Below are 9,339 nucleotides of genomic sequence, written 5' to 3'. Positions count from 1 at the left end.
CATATTGTAAGGTTTTAATTTCGGTGTCAAAATCATCCAAAAACTGCTTAAAAATCGAAAAGGGCGAATCTGGAATTTTATTTTTAAAACATGTTATACACATTAAGAGGAGTTCGTGGTTGAAAAATCCATAAAATTTGAGTAATAATAGAGTTCAAATTCACCATTTTGAGTTTATGGAAAATCAAGGAACTTGGGGTTAAAAATTGAGAAATTTGAAGTTAAAATATCATGATATTAAATGAAAATGAAGGGTTTTAGGTAGAAAATCACTTATCCGACATTTTTCCACAAAAATCCACAATCCAATCGCCTTCTCTGATCTCCCACAAGTTAAAAATAAAGGAAAAAACTCAAAATTCCGTCTATAAACTTGCAGGTGTCGCTTAAGCGACTAAGGTGTCACAAATGCGGACGATCGTTTCACAGAAAATGTTCTTGCTCGCGGATATTGTTCTTTTTTGTGAAAGTTCTCTTTCGTGGATAATGTTTGCTTTCGCGGATGTTCGCTAAAGCCGACACTGTTTGCTAGATCCGAGCCTGAACCAGAAAACTAGAAATTGAAAGAGGGCAAAGTTCAAGTCTTTGATTGGACCCTCAAAATTTGTTCGGAGTCCAATAAAAAAAACTGGATATGCAACCAATCAAATTTGACATTCTGGAGTCAATGAAATTATCGTATTTCCAAAAAAATATCGTTATGAAAAAATTACCTTCTCAAATTACTTTTTGGCCTAAAATTTAACTTTTAGTCTATTTTTCCCAAAATAAAAACTAAGGTCTCGAAGCTCTAAGCCAATACTCAACTAGACCAAATTCAACGTTCCAGATGCAATGGAACTATCGAAAATTGAATTCAAGGTATCCTTGACCCGGAACTCGATAAGTCAAAATTAAACTTACTTGAACCTCAAAAAAGACCGAAATATCCTCGGAACCTCTAAAAATTACAGTGAAGCCATTTCTAGCGTTAGAATCACCCCTAAAAGAATTAGAATCATCAGAAATTCAATCCGAGTCTCCGAACTCGGGTTGTTGACCAAAGTCAAACTTATCTCATTTAAATCAAATTTTCCAACTTGAGACCTCAAGTTCATGATACAACTCCAAATTCAAAAATGAAGATACTCCTAGAACAATTTCTATAGTTTGAAGCTGATGGAACTGACGGAATTTCGTTCTGAGATCCATAGCTCCGGTTGATATCAAAAACTACTTTTTAGCAATTCACAACTATTAAGACTTTAACAAATTCAACTACACAAAATGATCAAATAATAAATTGGGGCACTAACGAGAGAGGTAAAACAGTAATTTCTCAAGAATTTTTGAAAATGACCCTCAAGGTCATTACACCAACCAAGCTTCTTAGTATATATATTAAGCATACATAAGGTAAGTAAATCAATAATAGGAAGCAATGCGATAGTTATGTATCAAAATAAAGTCTAAAGATAAAGGTGAATCTTAGGCCCGATTAAATGGACTTACACATTTTCTTTGTCTAGACATGCCTCTACTATACTAACATAGGTGGGGGCATAGAACAAGCCACTAGCTCACCTAAAAAAGAAAAGAAATATTCTCAAAATAACAACATAGTCTAGAGGTAGAAAAAAATATAAGCTCGATAGGTAGTCTCCGAAGTATGAGGACTTACCAATCAAGTGAACAAGCCTTCCACATAGTCGTGGGAGTGTGTAGGGTGATCTCCAAGCCCTATATTATATGACAATGTAGGCAAACAAAAGAAGTATGTGTTAGTACTTTGAATGTACTAAGTATGTGAGCAATGCAATGCATGACATAAAAGCAATGATGTAATGATCAAGGTTAGAACACATAGTAAGTAAACCATTTATACGTGATAGTGAATCACGAGTAAGGCTAATGTCATTTAAAATCATAATGCAATCTTATAAAGAAAACTTGTACAATGCATGGATAGTCATAAGTCATAATGAGAAATTTTCATAAGTAGTAGTAAGAATCTTAAGTCAAAGTGAGAGTCATAAAACTATGAGTGAGAGCTACTGTTAACCAACATAAGCCATGTGAGCTTTAACATGGAGTCCTGATATTTACCCACACATCGAAGGAAATAGGGAGGCTACTTGTCAAGGTAGATTCCTATATGCCTATGTAGATCCATGAGCTTCGCCATATTGGCATCTTTGAACCTATGAGGGCAACGTAGTTTGGCACTAAATGTTTCTACTAGGATTCTCTTGGGTAGCTTTAATAGCATAGCGGACCGAACCCCACCTAAAGGTCCTCTCGGTGCTTAGTCATTATCCCAATGGAACTTTCATGAAAACATAATCAATAACATCATAAGGAAAGACAATAATAGTATCAATCCATCTGTATAAAGATAACGTAAGAGTAGCTCATCTATCATCATCATAGTAAAATCATAAGAATAGCTCATCTATCATGTGATTCATGTAATGTACTTGTAGACCTTCCATCATTATGAATCCTTGTTCATAAAACAACTTTAGGGTCTTAGGTCACCCTATATTTAACTTGCTTGAAACATCATAATATCATCATTCAAAACTTTTCATAAATAATTCATAAACCTTGAAGATCATTTAGTAAAGCTTTCATTGAATATAACTTGAAAACCATGATAATAACTCATAAATCCTAGTTAAAACTAGAATATATCATGAATAATTTAAAATCATGCAATATGATGTAAATTATATATAAGTAGGCTAATAGCATTGAATGTATCATAATTAAGAAGGCCCAATGCAAATCATGAAATTTGGGCTTTTTGGTTGAAGAAATCATAAATAACTTGAAGAGAAAACTTCAGATTCCATGGGTGAAAGGTGCCCATGAACGAAGTCCCACATACCTTGGGTGGATTCCTTGTTTGAAGCTTGAAAATTGATGGAAGAATTGGAAACCCTATCTAGTAGATCCTTCAATGGCGTCTTGTAGGAGAAGAAGAGAGTCTTGAGAGGATTTTCTAGAGAGACGATTTCTAGATACTTGAATGTTTAGATTGATGATTATGAGGGGAAAACTAGTTAGTGGAATGATATATTCTTTCAAAACACCAAAAAAATAACTTAGAATAGGATTAAAAGGTTTTGGAAAGGACAAAAATAACCTAATGATGCGTGTAGAAAGTTGCTGAAAAGAGGTTGCATCCATCGATCAAGGAAGGCAATATGGCCCGTACTAACCTTCACGGTCCGTAGTGCCGGTCATGAACATGCGACTGCCCAAAAGGGCTTCACTAAAATGGACATCATATTTTACTCCAAATGAGGCAAACTCATTGGCATTGGAAAGAGGACTCAAGACCTTTAATATGATAGATCATGAGCCACCTAATTCTGTATATTTTAGGAGATATGATTATTTAAATTTTACCCATCAAAAATCTTACATAGAAACTCAATCGATAAGGAAGTTTTCAACTTAACTTTGTGCTAAAGGATTCTTGTGACCTTAAAACATTTTCAAATATATTCTAGCACTAAAGAATTTTTCTTAACACCCCTAAAATAATAATGAACGAACCTCTGGACGGACCATCTTCACAGTCCGTGAAAAGATTCACGACCCTTGGGTGGTCCGTGAAGATTGCCTTGGTCAAGCTTGGACAAGGACTCTTTACAAAAGGGGACCATGGGTTTTGATGGACTCGACGGGTGGTAGTGGCTCTCGTGAAGCTGACCACTTCATGATTTTGAGAGTTGACTTCCACAAACCACTTCACAGTCTCGCAAAGCACTAAAGAATTTACCTTAACATCCCTAAAATAAAAATGAATGAACCCCTAGATGGATTATCTTCACAGTCCGTGAAAAGCTTCACGGGCCTTGGGGTGGTCCGTGAAGATTGCCTTGGTCAAGATTGGTCAAGGACTCTTTACGAAAGGGGACCATGGGCCGTGATGGACTTGACGGGCCGTAGTGGCTCTCGTGAAGCTGACCACTTCATGGTTTTGAGAGTTGGCTTCCACAGACCACTTGATGGTCTGTGATCATGACTACGGGTCGTGAACCCGATCGTGATCCTCTCCTGATCTCATTTTCATTCCCTGACACTATACCACGACTCCCTTCCACAAGCCGTATGCTAAATACTGTCCGTGATGGGCTTCGTGAACCTGAACTGGTAAAAAAGATTCTGAGATTTTATCCTTAGGTTCTTACACATACAGATGCAGTGAGATGCATGATATTGAAGTGGAGGACATATGAATGCATCCTTTATGCATCGAGTTTCGTATTATAGTTCGTTGACATTAAAATGGTCATTTGGGCGTGCAAAAATTGGTTTTGTCGATAAAACAATAAAAAAAATATTATTAATATATGGATAAATAACATAAATTTCACTAGTTTAAGAGTTAATTATCTAATTTTTCATGAGATTTCAATATTACCATTTCTATCATATTTTGGTCCAGATATTTATATTTGGCACGTTCAAATATTTTTTTATTCGACACATCCAAATATATTTACACAAAATAGTGTTATACGAGTCCATATACATGTACACAAAATAATGTATTCGACGCATCCAGATACATATACACAAAATAATGTAAGACCACCAATTGATTTTTAATTTTAAGATTTTAGTTAGTCATTAAATAGATAATCCAATAAAATTATATTAAAATTATTTTTTTATCTCTAATTATAAAATAGTAACTTTAGATTTTAAAACAAACCCCATTTTCGTTTGCATTTTATAGTTATTGATTTGATTCTATTCTTTCCTTTCTTTCTGAAGTCGTTGGCTTGGTGGGGTGCTACCCATTACTGTGAATTGTGGAATACCTTTGTTTTTCTCTTTGAGAGATTGTCACTGCATTCAAGTTTGTCACTTAACTAGAAAGAAACAAATTTATTTTATTATTAACCTATTTGAATTTAGTTGTGCTTGTGATTCGTCTAAACTTTTATGCATGAAAACAATTTATATATGAACAGATAAAAATAAGAGAAAGCAAAGGAATTAAAGAAGTATTTTATTGATTAGATTAAAAATCGAACCGTTAAGAATCAACAATAATTAATGAAATACCAATAACAAATATTTTATTTTTGATTATTTATCAATTAAAAATCAATAAACTGAACTAATAATACACAAAATTAAATTGATCGATAAATACCCCTAATTGTCATGGTTATAAGAAAAAGAATTGAAATCCCCCATTTTGCTTGTCATTAAATGTCCTTAGCAACATACCAATAACTATTAATATAAAGGGTTTTTATTATCTTTTTATCCAATTCTCCTTTCCCTCTTTTCTTCTGTTCTCTCCCTCGTCAATGGTGTCATAATAACAACAAATTAACATAAATTGATGGGCTAATCATATATTTTTCTTTTAATAAAAACTTATTCCTGCAATTTCCATTCTCTAGGCAGGGAAAAAGTATCTCTGATATTAGTGGAGAAAGCTATGCTTTTTTCCTGGAAGCAATTAAAATGGGGTCCTGAAAACTTTTCACAGAAATGAGATCAACAGTTAAACAATGACAACAACTAGATATGATAACAATATCTGCCAGAAGCAATATAAAAAATAATAATAAAAACTTAAAGTAATAATAAACAATGCAAAGGCTTTGTTTTTTTCATTTTAATATTCTCTACGTCTCAATTTATGTGGTACCTATCGAATTTTTTTAAAAATCTAAACAAATTTTTATTTGATCATAATTCTTTCATATATTTTTAAATATCTTGAAATGAAAATAATACTTATAGCGATAGAGGGAGTAATTGTTAAGCTTTCTTGCTTTTTGGCTTAATATATAGAAGATGTGTGTATATAGACTATGAAAGGCAATAAGCGATTCCCAAATAGATTGAATTGCCAAAACCTTATTATCTGTCAAATGAATTGATTTGAAGAGAAGTGTTTGTCATATGAGAGTATGGAAAAAGAGACTTATGATGTTTATTTAGCATTTTAAATATTACACTAAACTAGTGAAACGCGTGGATATAAACTACCTTATAGATATGCTAACTTTTTAATATCTAAGTATAAGAAATATTTCATAAACTAAAAATCATGACTCAGAAAAGGTTCTGTACCTAATTATATCTAATGTTTAAACACTGTAATAAAAACTATTATAAAAAAAGCTTGTAAGAGACCCTACGAAAAAAATGATCAGGATCTTTAGTTATTGTTTTCAATGACTTAAATTTTCACACTTTAGTGACAATTTCATTTTATCATATGCAAATAAAATTTAACTTATTCTCTTCAGTATAATAGAGGAATATAGTCTAGCATGTTTAAAATTTGGGAAAAGGGATAAATATACCTTGGAACTTTCAAAAATGGTGTGCGTGCACTCTCCATTATATTATTGAGACACTAAAGCCCTTGCCGTCCAAAAAGTGGAACATTTATATCCTTCACACTAACGGATGGACACGTGTCATCATCCTGTGCATCTACCCAATTATTCACTTTAATTTAACCCATAAAACAAGAAGAATTTAAATTAAAGAAGATCCGCCCAAATAATTATCTAACTCACCCACTCACTAACACCTTAAAGAATATACCCAAACTTGTAACGACCTGTCTCCGTCATTATGAATAAGCCAATAGGGAAGGAAACTAGGCCAGAAAACTTTCGGATAGTGACATAAAAATATTGAGCCTAGATCAAACTTGGACGAAATCTGAGTCGGTGAGGTCTAGGGTAATATGGTAATGGACGGGGGATTGAATTGTTAGTTTGATCATTTGAGTTGATAGCCATGACAATGCGGAGCCTGTATAACTTTATGAAATCATATTCAGGAGAGTTAAACTCCTGAAATTGAACTTGGTGTGAAGTATAGATGTTAAAATGTCATGGGATGAGGGTGTATTATAAAATGGAAGGCTTGGGACTCAAACAAAGAGATTTTATCTTTGTGCATCCCGCCAGAGCGGGATTCATGTTGCTAGGGCGGGGCAGTTGTAGCGGGATGGTCTCGGAGAAAAGTTCAAAAATCATTTTTAGTCATCCCATTTCGTTCTTAAGAGACCAGAAGCGACCTAGGGTGATTTCTTATAGTTTTCCACCATATGTTATGTTAAAGGTAAGGTAATCAGTCCCCTCACTTGTATTTTGATTTCTAGTACCTAAAATCCGTGAGGGATAACTTATGGGAGGGTTCTTGACTTGAATTTCATGGTGGAAAGTAGCCCTAGATGGGAGTTAGGATCATGGGTTGGCCACAATTGAGAATTTTACTATACTTTAGATAAATTAGGCCTTTTTATTTATCCTTTGCATATCTGTGACTGTTTTTAGACCAAGAACAAGCCGAATGAATTCAAAAAGGGAAAGCTCCAACAATTTAGAGTCCAAAAAGCTTTTCGAGGTAGGTGATGGTTTTGTCTTCCCATATGTGTTATATGTGCTTGATAGTTGCTTCATTGGTATGCATATATGTATGTGAATAGGGAAAGATGATATGAACAATGTGAAACCATTGTCTATGGCTTGCAATGAACCTGTTCTTGGTAATTATGACTATTGAAACCATTCACTGTAATTGTGCTTGTGCTATACTTACTTGGACTAGGTGTCACATTCCAACTATATCTGTATTAGATATCACATTTTAACATATATTTAAATCGGATGTTACGTTTCGACATAATATTGGATCGAGTATCGTATTCTGACACAATATTGGATCAGGTGTCACATTTCGACACACCAATAGGTGAAGTGTGGGTTCTATGAGAGGACCATTTCTAACTGTGTTATAGAACTAAGACTATTAACTTGTGTATTCTATATATATGTATGTGTTTACTGGTGTTGTAAGCTTTTGCTCATATCTCACTTATTGGCTAGCCGTGTGATCCTACCAGTACACCATTATTTTATGTACTGATACTGCACTTTCTTTTTTTTTGTTGAGTACAGGGCATCTTCAGGAGGCTGTTGTGAGACCTCGAGTAACTATCGTTGAGCTATAGAATTCAAGGGTGAGCCATATCTTTTAGGCTACCATGAGTTCTTCTTATATCTTGGTCCATCCTTCTCGGGCTTAGAATTTTAGACATTGTTATTTTATGTCTTTTGGGGTTGCACACTTTTTCTTTAGACTTGTTATATTATTAGAGTATTGGTACAACGACCTTCATGTCCTAGGTGTTAAATTTATGCATATTCTAGTTGAACTAGCTGAGTTTATGGGTACTCAACACTCTTTTCTATATTTAAATCTGCTTCTATATCTTTAAATTCTTTTATTGATTTGAGAATATTCACTTTGGGGTGTGGTGATTTTCCCATCAAAGAATTAGTGTGGGTACCAATTACGGTGGGTCAAGATCATAATAAAGTTGGTATCAGAGCCCTAGGTTCATTGATCTCATTGTATCAAAATGAGTCTAGTAGAGTTTTGCAGAATGGTACGGAGATGTATGTGCTTTTCTTCAAAAGGCTACAGGACTTTAGAAAAATTTCTCTATCTTCTTGCCTGTCGTGCTATAACTTGATTTCAATTGGTATCTGGTAATTCAAATTAGTATCTGACCTCTTTCACTCTCTTTTCCGAAGATGGTTAATACTTACTTCAATAGTGTTCGGCCCGTAGCCCCTGTTGAGCTAGAAAAAGAGCTAGTTATAAAAGGATACGATCGAGGTAGGGTTAGAAGATTGGAACGCAGTAGGGTCGGGGAAGAGTAGTGCCTTCCAGGGGTAAAGCTTCAATAGAGGAGATGCTGAGAGATGAAGCCCCTCCTGCACTCCAGGATGAGGTGGATGGGGAATGTAGAGGTTGAGGAAGATAAGACTACTGAACAGGTGAAGTAAACCTAAGCTGGGGTTACCGATGTTCCCCTTCTGGACCCGATATTATCCCAACAGATTATGGCTTTCTTAAGTGGGTTAGCTGGTACTGGAGCCATTCCCACAATGGCCGCAGCACCAGCTCCATTTAGTCACCCATTTACTGTTGCAGTTCCTCAGACAGATAGAGTGTTAGGTGTTGATGCCTTCTACTGTCCACTTATGGGCTCAGCAATGGCTGGCACTGAGCATGATATACTGACCAAGTTTTTGAAGCTTAAGCCTCCAGTCTTCTGCGGTTCTGAGAGTGAGGATGTGTATGAGTTCATCCTTGACTATTATGAGAGGTTCACAAGTTGGACATAGTCCACTAGCACGGGGTTGATATTGTGATCTTTTAGTTGCAAGGTGAATCCAAGCAATGATGGAGGGCCTATATGGAGTGTCGCTCACCATTTTCCCCCCCATATACTTTGGTCCAGTTTCATGCTCTATTTCTGGAAAAGTATGTACCCCGAACCTTAAGAGATCG

This window comes from Solanum dulcamara, chromosome 5 (genome assembly GCF_947179165.1).
Source record: "Solanum dulcamara chromosome 5, daSolDulc1.2, whole genome shotgun sequence".
NCBI lineage: Eukaryota > Viridiplantae > Streptophyta > Magnoliopsida > Solanales > Solanaceae > Solanum > Solanum dulcamara.
Note: the sequence above shows the minus strand (reverse complement) of the source record.